The 17,573-nt window shown below is 38.0% G+C and overlaps 1 protein-coding gene and 1 long non-coding RNA gene across 3 annotated transcripts in view; both read right to left on the reverse strand.

The window, feature by feature from the left end:
* RAD51B (RAD51 paralog B) overlaps nt 1-17,573 on the reverse strand; it is a 572,091-nt gene that overhangs the window by 355,659 nt on the left and 198,859 nt on the right. The window lies entirely within an intron of this gene.
* Nucleotides 72-17,295, reverse strand: LOC125909416 (uncharacterized). The gene is made up of 2 exons (XR_007453682.1): nt 15,414-17,295; nt 72-9,945 (listed from the first exon to the last, which is right to left on the reverse strand). It is a non-coding gene; the product is annotated as an uncharacterized LOC125909416 (long non-coding RNA).

Here is a 17,573-nt window from a genome sequence, read left to right on the forward strand (position 1 = left end):
TTTTGGCTGAAGTCATGATCCCAGGGAGCCCTGTGTTAGGCTCCATGCTGAGTGTAGGGCTTGCTTGGGATTCTCTCTCTCTCTCTCTCTCTCTCTCTCTCTCTCTGCCCTTCTCCTCTGCTCATGTGAGTGCTCTCTCTCTCTCTCTCTCTCTCTCTCTCTCTCTCTCTCAAATAAAAATTGGGCGGGGGGGCGCCTGGGTGGATCAGTCGGTTAAGCATCTGACTTCAGCTCAGGTCATGATCTCACAGCTCGTGAGTTCAAGCCCTGTGCCAGGCTCTGTGCTAAAGCTCAGAGCCTGGAGCCTGCTTCAGATTCTGTGTCTCCCTCTCTCTCTGCACACACCCCCTCTCGCCCTGTTTTTGCTCTGTCTCTCTCCCAAAAATAAATAAACATTTTTTAAAAAAATTTTTAATAAAATAAAATTTAAAAAATTTTAAATACTTTTTAAAAAGCTGTGAAGTAGGTAAAACATAAAAAACTGTGTGACATATTAGAGGCATCTAATATGATGGCCATGTATGTGGTTCAGGTGAGTAGGTGCAGAGCAGTACCATTCATCAAAATAAGAAATGGAGTGAGAAACGGGGTAAGGAAAGGGTAGAGATAACTTTATTGTGGGGGGGGGGAGATTATATGTGAAGTTTCAGACAATTTGAAGTGCCATCCAAAGTACCATTTGAACATCCAATTAGAGATGGCCATGAGGCAACAGATAGGGAATTCATTAATTTTATGAGAACAAGCTGGAAATATCATTCTATTCTATATAAATACTCAAAAACTTCTATAATGGCACCCTTTTAAGACTACAAATTTCCTTACTCTTATCCTCATGAAAGCAATCAAGTTAGTGAAAATTCAATGTTTTCATAAAAATTAAATTTATACCTTTACTAAAAATTGAACCTGGAGAAATATACATGAAAAGACTAATTTTTCAGAAAAATAACTCTTTATGTTCATACTCAACAATAAAAAGGACCACTGAAATTCTACTAATCTGTTCTTTGAGAGAGAAATCCATAATAAACAACAGAAAATTAGGAGAAGATGAAAGAAAGGAGGAAAGCAAATGAAGAAGATGGATGTGTGTACATGGAACTCCTAGCAGGAAGGTGAATTAACCATCAAGTCAGGAAAGCTTCAGTTGACCTTACACATGTTATTTGTACATTTATATTCATCACCAGTGAAGGGATATGTCACAGTTTATGAAAATGCATTCAATGCAAAAAATTTTTAATTAACAAACATGAGATCAAAGAGGAACATAGACAGGAAAATAATGCTAGGATTAAGATCAGCACACAAATATATATTGCTTATTCCTCCACGGGTATTAGAGATGGTCTGCAAATTTGGCTCTAACCTTCCTAGTAACCAAAATAAAGAAGAAAGTACAATCAAGTATAAGATTCATAACAGCCACGAGATTTTTTAGAAAACGAGTCAGTGTTTCCAAATCCTGAGATCTGAAAAGAATGCCATTCCAGGTCCTCCCAAAGATGATGTGGTATAGTACAGTAAGTGGCCTTCTCATTAAAAACTCACAGACAGAATAGTGAATTTCATCCAGCTATTTGCTATAACATCCATCACTGAAGCCAGTGACTTAACACCACTATTCTATAAATAACATTTCTCAGAAGTAGGCTTTTGAGCAACTGGACAACACAGAGTTCAAAAATCTCATCTCGAAAAGGAACCTGAACACGGATATTTTGTGTGCTTAAAAGCACCACATCCATTAAGCAATAGCTGGAGCAGAGGGTAGGAATAAAGTCCCCTTAAAAAATTAAGGAGTCTAATGAAGACATCACACTCTACACAAATATGGCTTTTGTAGAATGTAGCCCGTGAAAAACACAGTGTAGTCAGGAAGGGGAAAAGATGAGCTTTGGAGTTAGGTTTGGCTTCTAATCCTGGTTCTGTTACCTATAGCTGTATGGCCATAGAAAAATCACTTAACCTTTTGGAGTCTGTTTCCTTTATCTATAATGTGCAGGTTGTAGGGGCACCGAGGTGGCTCAATTGGTTAAGTGCCGACTTCAGCTCAAGTCATGATCTCGTGGTTCGAGAGTTCGAGCCCCACATCAGTTTCAGAGCCTGCTTCAGATTCTGTGTCTCCCTCTCTCTCTGCCCCTCCCCCACTCATTCGTGTATGTGCGCACACTCTCTCTCACTCTCAAAAATGAATAGACATTAAAAAAATGTATAATATACAGGTTGTAATAAGGAATGAATGAAATTATCAAGTGTTGAGTATGTGGACATAAGATAAGTGAACGGGCGTGAGGCAGAATACCAACAGAACTAATATAGCAAAAAACAGTGTCATGAAAGTGAGGGGAAGGAAATCTGTATCTGGCACAGGAAGACTCCTTTACCCTATAAGTAATTGAGTTTGGAGCCCAGAGAGTGCCACTTCTACTAATGGGAGTGTATCATCTCCTCAAGAGTGTTGGTAGGTTGACAGTAAGTTGAGAACACAGTTCTAGACCAAGATCTTTTTTGCTCCCTTCAGTTGCATATAATGAGCCAATGTTCAATGTCTATTATAAACAGGAAGAACCTACCATCAAATGACAGAGGCCAGTAAAATAACTCATCCATCTAATTTCTAAGTAACCACCCACATATCACTTTTGTTTATCATCAAGTTTAAGATGTAGCCTAAAGAACATATGATAAATGACTTAATTACAAACCTATACTTGCCAGGAAGAGAATTTTAATTTAACAAGCAACATAAAAGATAACCAGAGCCTGTTCTCAGTAGTAGCTACTCATTTTGTCTTATGGCAGGTGTACACATGCACTTGAAAAGAAACATCTGCTTTCCTTATTATAGACATCTTCACCTAAGGGAAAAAAAGAGAAATTACTATTTCTCCCACAAAAGCTTCAAAAACCAAAAGGGCACAACCAGATGTAGTATTTAGGGGTATTTTTCTTCCTTAAAGGCCTCTTGCTTATGAATCATAACACTTAAAATATTTTATTTCTGTTTTCCTTCATTTGACCATTTTTTTGGCTGTCGCCGAACCTATTTTCCGGTCACCTCTCCCAAATTATATGCACCTCATGTCCAGACTACTGGGTTAAACACACTTCCCAGCCCAGAGTATACTATTACTATCAGTCTGTGGAAGGCCCTTCTCCTGGTTTATGTGTTTTTATTGATTTTCCCCTTTATGTCCAATCCCCATTGTCTCCTATTCCTACATAAGCAATCACTTAATTATCTGACATCTGTCTTATTTATTTGAAAAATGAAGTACTGTTTTATGCATATATATGTTTTAAATTTTTCATAAATGGCAATGTACTGTACATAGCCTTCTCTCATTTTCATTAAGTCCTCTTTCAAACAGCATCCATGATACAGCATGGCCTTTTAGTCCATACTAAACTCTTACATTGTACTCCAAATACTGAATCTGTTACCTCAAACAATGCTAATATATCCAAAGGCAACCTCTAGGTAAACTTAAACATTTGTTTTAGGTTTGTTTATTTATTTTGAGAGAGAGAGAGAGCACACGCGAATTGGCGAGAGGGGCAGAGAGGGGGGGGGGAGGGGGAGAGAGAGAGAGAGAGAGAGAGAGAGAGAGAGAGAGAGAATCTTAAGCACATTCCATGCTCAGCATGGAGCCTGACGTGAGCCTTGATGTGGGGGCTCAATCCCAAAACCCTGGGATCATGACCTGAGCTGAAATCAGGAGTCGGTCACTCAACCAACTGAGCCACCCAGGCACTCCAAATACTTTAAAGGAAGGTTTGATAGACATTGTTCATGTTAGTGTCACACTCAATTCCTGAATTCATACACACATGTGGATCTGGAGTCAGAGACAGTTCTCCAGATGTCTGGGCTTTAAATATGAAAATAATTTGATCACTTGGGAAAATTAGGAAAAACAACTTGAATTATAAATATGCAACTCAGTTGTTTTTTTTTACAGCATCTCTACTTTTCATGGACTTTCCCAAATATTAGATATAAATCTGAAATGATATCACTTGGGGCATAAAAGCCCACAAATATCTGCTGCCTACATCTCTCATAAGAAACTACTGTCCTGAAGTGTGCTTTAAATACATTGGTTCTGGGATGTCTGGGTGGTTCAGTCGATTAAGCATCTGACTTCACCTTGGGTCTTATCTGGAGGTTGTGAGTTCAAGCCCCACTTTGGGTGAGTTTGATGCCCGCATCAGGCTCCGTCCAACAGTGCAGAGCCTGCCTGGGATTCTTTCTCTCTCCCTCTCTCTCTACCTTTCCCACATACTCTCTCTCAAAATAAACAAATAAAAACTGAAAAATAAATAAATAAATATAATGGCCCTTGCCCAAAGCTTGCTTTTTCATACACACAGAAACATTTACCTGATACAAAGGATACCAAAAGAACTACATTCAGAGAAGGGAAAAAAGCTGGTTCTTGGCAAGGATGGCAACTTGAGAGGCTCAAGCAGATTGGAATGTATGGCTTTGTTCCATCCAGAGGTTGTTTGAAGCACAGTATTTTTATGGTAAGGTATTGAGTTCTGAGATCTCTGATATACCTCAGGGAACCAGCAAAAGCTTCTCTCGCACTGTGCCAGCCCCCTGTCAGCTCACTAATGAAGGTGAAGGGCTGTGAGTGCACCCAAATAAAACACAGGAAAAAGTGAAAAAGGACGCTGAGATGGGTCCATTCTTTTTATTCCAGAAGCAACCTTTTCTGCACTTAGGGACTAATGAGTCATGAACAGGCAGTGGGAACAAATCCCACGGTGCATTACCAGGAGGGACAACACCGCCAGCCTTTGTGTTCAGAAGCTGGTTCAGTCTTCAGAGCATTTCCCAGCAAAGACCAAAAGCAACTAGAACAAAGGAAATGGAGCAGATACTTGAACTGTCTCCATTAATACTCCAGGGAATCGGGTGCTTCAGTGTTGAAATGATGGTACAGGTGGGGAGGAGGATATAGGTAAAGGGGCCCAGGGAATAAAATAAAGATGACTTAACCTGAAAAGTTCATAAAACCTTTTTTTTCTTCTGAGTTGTTATTTTGAACAGTTAGGCCCATAGAGTACCTAAACCAGAGACAAACAGGTCTCTGAAGATACTTGGAAAAACACCAGCACAATTATCCTAGACACCATTCTTCCTCTTCTGCCCCCACTCTTTCCCCAGCTCTTCCCCTCTCTTTCTCTCTCTCTCACACACACATCCCACAGCATTTCTAGTGTGTAAGAAGCTTTCCTGGCGTGACTGACAGTACCAAATGCTGCAACAATGAGAAGGTTTCCAATAATCTGAAGCAAAGGAAGAAGGGGGAAAAGAAGTTATTAAACAGAAGAAAAAAAGGATTGAAGAGGCTAACTCTGTAAAACCATGACATGTTCTAGCTAAGATACACTAATGGAAAATAACAGGGATCCAATAAAATTTGTTTCCATATACTTTAAAAATCGAGAATTTTACCTCTTTTCTCTTTATTTACTATGATGATATGTAGGCCAATAAAAGTTGTTTTTAGTTGGCCCAGGATTATTGCAAAATTTCTGAGACTACCAAAATTTATACCAAGGACATCACCATTAATCTCTCTTAGACCCATGATAAAAAAGAAAATCCTCAATTTTGATTTGGTATGCTTTAAAAAAAATAGTTTACTTATTCATTTTGAGAGACAGAGAGAGAGAGAGAGAGAGAGAGAGAGAGAGAGAGAGAGAGAGAATGTGTTTGCACATGCAGGGGAAGGGCAAAGAGAAATGGAGAAAGAGAATCCCAAGCAGGCTCCATGCTGGGAGTGCAGAGCCTGACACGGGGCTCGAGCCTATGAGCCATAAGATTATGACCTGAGCCGAAATCAAAGGTCAGATGCTCAACCAACTGAGCCACCCAGGTGCCCCTTGATTTGGTACTCTAACAATTAATTCAGAGTATGCTCACTAAGGGTCTTCTAATAGTAAATAATAAATTATTTTTATATAATTAAAAATAATATCAGCTCCTATTTATTAATATCAACACTGTGCTGGCATATATGCAAGACCTCTAATCTTTGTGACTGTGATGCAAATTAGACATTACCAGGTATTCCCGTGACGATATTAAAGAATAAATGACATGCTCAAGGCCACAGAGGCTCAGTCTGTAATGGAGTGATGGAATCAGGATTTGAATCTAGTTTTTTTCTGGCTCCAAAGAATATCCTCTATCAAGCCACAGAAGAACCTGAACTATAATCAACCTTTTAACATTTGAACGGTAAAATTTAAGCTTAATAGTATGATAACAGAGTTTTCTACAATCAACAATCCATCATATAGATTAGTAATAATGAAGAGTCATAATGAGAATGGCATATTTGCTCATTAAAATATGGGATCTAGGTGATCTCCAGGTTGTACTTCAACACCTGGCTAAGTTTCCTGAGGGACTCAAAATACCCTCTGCTCTGATTATTTAGACAAGAATTGGACCCCAAATCCTAACCTAATCCATAGGTTCAGAATCCAATTCTAATATATGCCTGCTACTGAAAATAAAGACAAATAATCAAATGGATCCAACCTCTGGGGATCAATGGACCCCAGGGAATTCAGAAACGGTATGGATTTTGCCAGAGGTCTCTTAATGTTTCTGTCACTCTGAACCATTAGGAAGCCCCAGAAGTATAATTCCTGAAAGACTCCCAAGACTGGAAGCTAATCCCAGTAGAATATGGACCTTCTCTATCACTAACAATATCCCTCCAGTTTGAAGGGTACCCTACCCCTATCTAAGAGCAGTCCTTCTCCCTGTGTTCTGGACTCATCCCATCTCAAGTTGCTCCCATCTACATGTTCTCCTCTCCTATACCAACCTCTCTGTCTCCATTGTCTCCTTCCTGTCAGCATTTAAACATGTTCAAACCCTCGTGCCCTCCTGCAGCCCATACCTCCGTCATATACTATTTTCAGTCTCTTTTCTTCTTTATAGCCAAAATACATCAAAGCATGACCTGCACCTGTCATTCCATCCACTCAACTCCCACTTAGTATTTAACCAAATTTACTGAACTCTTTCAATCATCAGTCTACTGAAAAAGGTTCTCAAAAAGTCATGAACACGTTTTAGTTGCAAAATCCAATGTCATTTTATCAGTCTTCATCTTACTTGACTTTTTAATTGAATTCAAAACCAGTAAACACTCCCTTCTTTTTAAAATTCTCTCTTCCCTTGTCTTCAGACACTCCTGATTTTCCTCAGACTTCTGCAGCCCCTCCTCTTCAGTTCCTTGAATATACCTCCCAAAATGTTGCAATGCTAGGCCTTCTTCTTTCTATAGGAACTCTCCCTAGACACTTTGATGTGCTTCCTTCATTTCAATCAAACCAACTATTCCCTGAAAAATACCAAATCTATACATCCAGCCTAAACCTGTTTCCATCCCTAGAAAGGTAGACACCACATGAAGAACAGGATACAACAAGGAACAAAACAGATAGGATCCTTGCAATTCCCAAGTTCATTGTCTAGCTCATCCTCTTGGATATCTCAAAGGCTACCTCCAAAGAAAAGTGTTAAAAACGGAAATCAGTATCTGCTCCCCCTTCAAAAAGAATCCTGTTCTTCCCACTCTGCTCGTCTTTATGAATGCTACCACTTGTCACTCTTTTAACTAAGCCAGAAACTTGGGAATTAGTCTTGACTTCTCTCTTGCTCCAATCAGTTACCAAATCCTAATGTTTTTAGCTCCTAAATATCAAGCAAATCTCTTCTCATCATGCCACTGTCACTACCTAAATCCAGGCAACCATCATTTTTCACCTATATTACACCCAACAGCTTCTTCACAGGTCTACCTACGGGCTTACTTCCCGCCAACCCACTACATACAGCCACATGAACCACACAGCAACACACGTGTCCCAACACTGAGACTGGCCTATAGCAAGAGCTCAATATATTTTTATTAAATGAATGAATCTATCAATTGATTAATCAACCAACCAATTAAGAGCTCAATGATTCTTCAAGAATCTTCCCCAAATTGAGTGGTGGCCTTTTAAAAAAATACTGCCCCCTCAAAAATAAAGAAAAAAAAATTGCCCCCAAATTTGTACCTTTGTGTTGCTCTGCTGTTCCAGATCACAAATACTGGTGGAGTGCATCAGACTGTCGAATACTGTGTGAGATCCACACTGAAACCTGCTGTGGGGAATCACCGCCTATGTCTATAGTAGTGATTCTCAGTTGAGAGCATTTTTGTGCCTCTGAAGGTATTACTACTGGCATCTAAAGGGGTAGAAGCCAGGGATGCTGTTAAATACACTAGAATGGCAGAATAGCCCCTCACAACCAGGAATTATCCAGTCAAAAATGTTAATAGTGCGTAGGTCTACAGTTACAAAATCAAAGTACTACCACAGTAACATTAACACTATTTCCAAATGCCACAAGATCAGGAAGTCACAAGGTGATAAACCTGAGTATTTCCTCTATAAAATGAGATATGACACATTCTAGAGTAAAAGTTAACAGGTTTGTCCAATTTTTTAAAAAAGGAGGGGGGCACCTGGGTGGCTCAGTCGGTTCAACGTCTGACTTCGGTTCAGGTCATGATCCTGCAGTTGTGAGTTCGAGCCAGCGTCAGGCTCTGTGCTGACAGCTCAGAGCCTGGAGCCTGCTTTGGATTCTGTGTCTCCCTTGCTCTCTGTGCCCCTCCCCCACTCATGCTCTGTCTCTCTTTCCCTCAAAATAAATAAACATTTTAAAAAATGGAGACAGGGGCACCTGGGTGGCTCGGTCGGTTGAGCGTCCGGCTTCGGCTCAGGTCATGATCTCGCGGTTTGTGAATTCGAGCCCTGCGTCGGGCTCTGTGCTGACAGCTCAGAGCCTGGAGCCTCCTTCGAATTCTGTGTCTCCCTGTCTCTGTGCTCCTCCTCCACTCATGCTCTGTCTCTCTCTCTCTCCTTCAAAAATAAAAACACTAAAAAAAAAATTTTTTTAAATAAAAAAATAAAAAATAAATGGAGACAAAATTTAAATAATGAAAAAAAAATTAAATAATGATTTAGCATTCCCGCTCTGAGAATAAAAATATATATATTTGAAACAAGTTCTAATAAGATTTATTCATTTCTTAACAGTATGGAGATTCCTCAAAAAGCTAAAAATAGACCTACCCTATGATCCAATGATACCTTGCACTACTAGGTATTTACTCAAAGAATACAAAAGTACAAATCCAAAGGGATACGTGCACCCTGATGTTTATAGCAGCATTAGCAACAATAGCCAAATTATGGAAGCAGCCAAATGTCCATCTGTTGATGAATGGATAAAGAAGATGTAGTGTATATATATAATGGAATATTACTCAGCCATAAAAGGAATGAAATCTTGCCATTTACAATGACATGGATGGAGCTAGAGAGTATTATGCTAAGATAAACACCACAGGATTTCACTCATATGTGGAATTCAAGAAACAAAGCAAACTTGGAGTGGCGGTGCGGGGTAAAAAGAGAGGAAAACCAAGAAACAGACCCTTAACCATAGAGAACAAACTGATGATTACCAGAGGGGAGGCGGGTAGGGGAATGGGTTAAACAGGTGATGGGGATTAAGGAGGGCACTTGTTATCATGAGCACTGGTGTTGTATATAAGTGTTGAATTACTAACATTTTACTGTAGTTAGTATTACTAATGTTACACTGTATGTTGACTAACTGGAATTTAAATAAAAACTTAAAAAAAGATTTATTCATTTCTTTATGAAGAGTCCTTTCTCTATTCAGAATAAAAATGAACACAATAACAAAACACCCCCATATGCATACAATGCTTTATTATTCCTGCTCATGGCTTTGAGAAACAAAAAGATTATTTCTCTCTCATTCTCACCTCTGTCTTCTCCACTCTATGTAACCATCTGTTGTACTAGTTGATATGCTTCCTATTCCTAAGATAAAAAATAAATAAGTAGAATTCTTTATATTTCTCTCAGAGAACAAAGACAACAACAAAAATCTAAATCAGGATGCTTTATTTACATGAATGGAAACATATTTTTTGACAATCCAGAAATAAGAAATATTCTCCATTTCTATCTTAAATAGCCATCGAACCAATGTCAATATAAAACAATTCTAATGGCTTTTTTCCCTATTAACTGTCTTTCATAGATACGACACTTTAAGTTTTTTTTTTAACGTTTATTCATTTTTGAGAGACAGAGAGCGAGTGGGGGAGGGGCAGAGAGAGAGGGAGACGCAGAATCTGAAGCAGCTTCAAGGCTCTGAGCACAGAGCTCGATGCAGGGCTCAAACTCACCGATGATGAGATCATGACCTGAGTCGAAGTCAGACACTTAACCAACTGAGCCACCCAGGCGCCCCTTATATACTACACTTCTAAGTAATGGTGTTTTCTACACAAAATCAGAGTAAGCTAAGAGACCAGGAGTTATAATTCATTGAGTGAAAACTTTAGGGGAAATGAGTACTCCAGTGATTGAATATGAAAACTTCCCCATTGTTTGCTATGACAATATTCTTTTTTGTGTGCTTCATATGACTCAATAAAGATCTAGCATAACCTACCATAGGTCAACAAACATGCTCAATGATTTTGTTTTATAATTACTATATCTGATTACTATCTTAAAAGTTTTTGATCATCAAATGTACAGCTATGGCCTGAAGAGAGTTATATGATGTAGGCTGAAATTATATATGGAGACCTTGAAAGCAAAGAGTAAATTTGATTTGATTATCTATACTCATCTTACCCTAAGAGCTTAGATTTTCTTAACCCTATTTTAACAATGATGCGGTTTTCATTAACCCTAACCAAATATGACTATCTCTTCTAACTGAAACATAGTATATATCATAGTAATCAAAGTCACAGATTAGTAATTGTAACTCTTTAGTTTGCCAATAGGAGCTATGACCCAGCACTTGTACAACATAAGGATCCCAACAAATAAATTTTACTTTAGCTGAGTATCCTAAGGAAAGAGACTAGAATTAGGTTAGCAGTGGGTACATGTACCCAGATATCTATATACAAACACCTCAGATGTGTCAGAATATATAGCTCTCCATTCATAGTACCAATATCCAGGCCCTGACAAAAGCAGGAAATGAATTTGAAAATGAAAAATAAGTAGTAAGCAACATTAATCATCATTAATGAAAATAAAAGATTGGCAACAACCTAAATGTTCATTAGTAAGGATCTAGTTAAAAAAAAAAAATGGTGATCCACCATATGACCCAGACAATATACACCATAAGACCACAATAACAAGGAAGTTTTTTATGTACCAACATAGCATGATTTTCAAGTTATATTGTTAAATGAAAATAAGATATACAATACTAATTAAGTGGTAGTAACTTAGCATTTGTGTGAAAAGGAAAATATTGTTTATATATGTTTATATTATATATACACACATACACGTGCATATATCATCTATATGCATAATATGTTGATGGAAAGAAACAAAAGAAGCTAGTAGCAGGAACTGGGTTTCAAGGAGGCTAATGTGGTGGCTTGGGGAAAAGAGTGAGGGAAAGACTTCTTTCTACATACTGCTCTGTGCATCTTGAATTTTGAACCAGGTGAATGTATTTCCTCTTGAAAAATAAATGAAATTGAAAATTAAAAAAAATTCTCATTTGTCAAAATATTCCCATAATGGTTCTTTAGGGGGAAAAATTACTTATCACTCTAAATCAGTAACTTCTGTTAATGTGTAGGTCAAGCTGTGTGTGCCTCAATGTCCCATTAGCATGGCCCTGGTAAGAGCTCCTAACAAAACAGTAATTAACTTAAAAAAAAAAACAAAACAAAAAAATCATAGTGTTTTGCCATAAAGGCAAATTTCTCCTCATTAACTGTCTCTTTAAATTAGTATGGTACTTGCAATAAAAAAGAGGCAGCATTAACGTTTAACGAATGATTCCTGCTAAGACGTATTTTCCTTAATTCTGAATTAAGGGGGAAAATTAGGCGCTGTGTCTAATTTATTTGTCTACCATGAGGAAATACATATAAATACAGAACTAAGTTTTGAGACAGGTGGTTCCAACTTTAAATGCCAGAAAATAAGATTCTGTCCTGGCTCCTCTCTTTTTCTAAATAACACCTGTATCATTTAATGATGTGGCTGTGTGACCTGGACACACATCCTGAGGCCACATCTAAAAAGAAACTTGAGGATGCTCTTCCAAGCTAGGACCACAGCTCTGCCCACACATTCTAGGAGCAGGCTCAAGACGCATTTGAATCTTTGGCCACCTTCTGACGGAACAGAAAAAATAAAATAAAAAGCCTCAAAACCAGTTATGCCAACTCAAACCTATGATCTCTGGAACACCCTCTTTAGAACTCAAACAGTACTAAACAATGACATCCTTTAACATCTCATTATAGGACAAAAATTTCTAAGTTCTCCAAGAGCCATGTTAAAGTAATAGAGACTTCAACTGTTAATTCCTGACTTGAAAAGCTACCAGGACAAGGTAAATTTTTAAGGTCATGTTAATACTAAAGACCTTTGGGCTTCCACTAAGTATTTATTCTCACTGAAGTTCATAAAGCAGATCAGGTCCAGGTTTTTTGCACAGCCTTGAAAGTGGTTAAGCATTACTATGGCTCTGACCTTCAGCAAAAGTCTATCAATGAATAGTTTGTGTCTAAGTTTCAATGTCTTTTTTTCTTAAGTTGACATTTAAATATTAAGAGCTTATCTGTAATTAATGATGACACCAGATATTGACTACTGAACTATATTTCTTTTCTCAATCAGTATCAGACAGACGAGGCACATATATGTCAGGTATTAGGGAAAACATCTAATCTTCAGCTGAGAAATTAGACTTTTCAGTTAATGCACTTAAAGAGACCACCAAATTCAACATTTAGTGATGGCATTATTTCACAAATGATCATTTAGATTAAAAGAAAAGAAGGTATCTGAGCAGACCAGAGAGAGCATTTAAAAAAAAAAAAAAAAAAAAAAAAAGGCTAGAACACTCACCTTGAAACTACCTGCACTTCAGATTGGGGACACCCCTCTTGGTATACCCTTCAATGGTCTGGGGCCTAGGTTTTGATAGATGCTCAAAAACAAATGCAGCTATTCAAACATTTGTCCATATCTGATAAGTATCTTGAGTACTCAAGTGCATTATGGAATGTGATTAACATGCTTTGATTTTGAAAAATCCCAGGAAAGGAAAAGAATGTAAATAAAAGAGGGGCACCTGGGTCGCTCAGTGGGTTAAGTGGCCAACTTGAGCTCAGGTCATGATCTCAAGGTTCGTGAGTTCAAACCCTGTCGGGCTCTGTGCTGACAACTCAGAGCCTGGAGCCTGCTTCAGATTCTGTGTCTCCGTCTCTCTCTGCCCCTCCCCTGTTCATGCTCTGTCTCTCTCTCGCAAAACTAAATATTAAAAAAAGAATTTAAAAAAAAGGAATGTAAATAAAAGAATGGAATACACACACACACACACAATTGGACATTATGGAATCAGAACTATGGAAAGAAAATATACAAATAAGATTGAGTTAATACATCTGGGGAAGGAAACACTAACCTACTCACAAATTCTCTATGAAGTATATGGGAAGCAACAATTTCTATTCTCATTTTGCAAATAGGAAAATCAAGGCATGAAGCAGGAAAATAACAGTGGGGGGTGGGGAAGATTACAGGTTTACAAAAGTATGATTAAGAACACTAAGGCTAATCTCCTGATGTCAGAGTCAAACGTTCTAATCTTTTCTTATCACAGAAGGACCTCATTTGTTCTTCCTACCTGTTCTTCAGGAAATTTGTGAACTACCTAATAACCACCATAATATATAATTATCATTTTCACGCATACAGAATATAATTTTAGACAGGTGTGAAGGAAGGGGGCGAAAAGGGAAAAAGACATGGTCTTTGATTTGTAAGAGATGTGTGTGTGTGTGCGTGTGTGTGTGTGTGTGTGTGTGTGTGCGTGTGTGAGAGAGGGGAGAGGGTATGAGGGAGGGAACATACTAGAAATCTTTTTGGAAACAGATAGGAATGGATAAAATTTGTTTTAAAACAGTTGGCATAGATGCAGCCAATGTCTTATAGAGTGAGGAAAAAAATACAATACACACTTTTAAAAATGTTTGTCTTTTGCCTTTTATGTTTCTTAATGCACTTTGACTAATATTCACGACACGGGGCACAGCAGCAATGAAATAAAAATCAACTAAAATTTTAGATTTCTTTGAGATAGGCAGGTTCATTCCAATTCTAAAATATTAGCTTCCACTGCTAGTAATATCATATGCTATAACTAACAATGTAGAGAAACTAATAGTATGATATCCTCTGCTTGCTCAAACATACCAGTTTAGGCAGAAGAAAATGCTCTTAGGCAGAAGAATATTGCTCTTAAGTAGAGCTTAAGATCTCTGTGGGATTGATGTACATTTTTTAAAGGCCATAAATATTACGAAAAATCAATGAAACCATAAGTTTCTAAGCAGACTGTGACTACAATTTAAGCATAATTTGTGAAGACAACTTGAAACTTCAAAAGTTGGGTGAGTAATAATTTGCCTGCAGAAGTTTTGATTGAACATACACCTTAAATACTGAACTCATACTGGCAAAGTGGAAAGTTAATATGTGAACAATGGAAAATAACTGAACACTAGACTCTAAAAAAGAAAATTATTATTTTGGAAAAAATAAGCTCTGAGAAATATCCATAGCAAAGTTGGTTAGGTTCTAAGACCATAGAAACGCCAAAAACAAGAAGGTATATAGCATGTTAACTCCTTTCTAGCATTAAAACTTAGATAGCCATTTAAAACAAACCCAGGGGGCACCTGGGTGGCTCAATCAGTTAAGTGGCACACTCTTGATTTTGGCTCAGGTCACACGGTTTGTGACACTGAGCCTCATTGTCACACTCTACGCTGACAGCACGGAGCCTGTTTGGGATCCTGTCTCTCCCTCACTCTCTACCCCTCCCTCGTATGTTCTCTCTCTCTCTCTCAAAAAAATAAATAAGCTTTAAAAATTCAGGATTTTCAACAGACCAAGTTATAGTTAAATATACCAATGACCGATTCAAATGGAAATCAAGTATCTCCGTATCATAGCTAAAGTTGGTCTCTTAGAAAACATCCAAACAATATGCTAAGTCAGCTACTAATTATCTTTATAAGGTTTTAATATGACATTCCACTTAGACAAACACAGACAGAAAATAATAAAATATTCTTAGCTATTCAGTTAATGTGTGTGTGTGTATATATATATGTGTGTGTGTGTACATATATATATATTTCAAATAATGAAAGATTAGAATATACATAATACTTAATATAAGATCTGCACATCATGTGTATGTTATATATGTGACATACCTAGCATATTGGGTAGCTCACAGACACTTAAAACATTTGTTATCTTCAGGGATCCTGGGTGGCTGAGTCGGTTTAGCATCTGACTTCAGCTTAGGTTATAATCTCACAGTTTGTGGGTTTGAGCCCCACATCCGGTCTGTGCTGACAGCTCAGAGCCTGGAGACTGCTTCAGATTCTGTGTCTCCTCTCTCTCTCTCTGCCCCTTCCCTGCTCGAGCTCTGTCTCTCTCTCTCTCAAAAATAAACATTAAAAAAAATTTAATGTTATATTCCACCTTATGTACATATAAAAATAAGCACACGTTTTAATGTGATATATTCCCAGCAATGTAAGACATACAACTCATTATCTTTGTTTGGGGAGGAAGGATTGGGCATTTTGCTTATTTGGGGGACTTGAGCTTATGACAGTCTTTTAGCATTGACCTATACAAATATTACATGTGTGGACATTTAGAAAAAGCAAATGTCTTTAATATACAACTGAGAAATGTTCTCAAGTTTATATGGAGCCTCTACATAATTAGTAGGTTAGTCCTCCCAAAGTGAAATTCACACAAGATAACCAATTAAACAATGAACAGTCTAATGGACAAAGTGATTGTAAGTACCCAGAGGTCAGGGAACATATATTATATTTTACATTCTGCCTATCATCTATCGTGGCACCTTGCATATAATAATTACATAATAAATATCGGTTGTCCAAAACAGACTCAAACAGCCGAAATCCTGGCTGACATTTTTGAAAATGTAATAAATATTTTGGGGGGTGTCTAGCTAGTCTGTGACTTACTCTATCTCCCCTCTTAGAGCTATTGACCACTATCCAGAGGAGAAAGCCTAGGCCTGCCACCATTTTAATCTTACTTCTATTATATGACCCTTTCTTCTTGTCTATAGCTGATTGGATCAAGGGTAGACTCATGACTCAAAACAAGGCAATCAGAGCATCTCATATGAAAATTTCAAATTAAAGGCACATAAGCTGGTATTTGGAAACTAACCATGTCAGTGAGGCAGAGTATTAAAACAAAGGTGCAGTTGAGTTCCTCACAGCTATCTTAGTTCTTTTTCCTGAGCCTAGCTGTACAACTATTCCTTGAATTCTGAGAGGTCCCTTATATTCTTAAAGGAAAATTTCACTTTTGGGTAGGAACTAGTAGAAATGAACTAAGGTTTGTTTAAGCAAGAGTCTGAGGCAAGCCACTTCTCTTCATAGGCATTATGACACATGAAAAATATTAGATGTAGTCTTCAAATAAGCAAGTCCCCCTTAGTTCAGACTTTCTCTCAATCAGGAATTCCTTTGACAATCCCTAAGAAGTAGCTGGTGCTAACTACTTTTGAACAGAAGAAACCAGCTCTTATTGCCAGGTCTCTTTTTAGAAGACCTAAAAATCCACCTTCCTACAACTTTGATCCATTGGTCCTAGTACTGTCTTCTACAGAAGTTGACATAAGTTTATTCTGCTTTCCACGTGCCTATCTTTCAGCTTTTTGAAGAGAGATGCCCTATTAACCCCTTATATTCACTCTCCTCCAGGTTAAACTTCCCCAGGTCTTTCAATTCTTACCTGTACTTGATAAGACACCTGATAACATACTTATCAAGATAAGATACTTGATTTCTGTCCCAGGCTACTGAGATGTGACTAGTAAAGGAACTGTGCATTCACCTCCCCCACCTGTAAAGAAAAGTCATGGGGAAAGTGCCTCTACGCCCAGAGAATATCTCTTGTATGGAGAAGTAATATTATCCCAGCTAAAAACAAGAAAATGATATACAGCAGCTCAATCTCAAACAGGCAGTAGCAAAGTTTGATATTCTCTTCAACATTCCCTTCCACATCCCCAGGTCTACCCAGTGTGTCATGCATGCTGCCATGCTTTCCCCACAGAGTTTTTTTTTTTTAATTTATTTTTTATTCCATTTTTTTTCAATATATGAAGTTTATTGTCAAATTGGTTTCCATACAACACCCAGTGCTCATCCCAAAAGGTGCCCTCCTCAATACCCATCACCCACCCTCCCCTCCCTCCCACCCCCCATCAACCCTCAGTTGTTCTCAGTTTTTAAGAGCCTCTTATGCTTTGGCTCTCCACAGAGACCTCTGGGTATTTTTATTGGCCTGTGGAAAGTGCCCCTAAATGCACTGAG

Source organism: Panthera uncia (assembly GCF_023721935.1).
Source record: "Panthera uncia isolate 11264 chromosome B3 unlocalized genomic scaffold, Puncia_PCG_1.0 HiC_scaffold_1, whole genome shotgun sequence".
Lineage (NCBI taxonomy): Eukaryota > Metazoa > Chordata > Mammalia > Carnivora > Felidae > Panthera > Panthera uncia.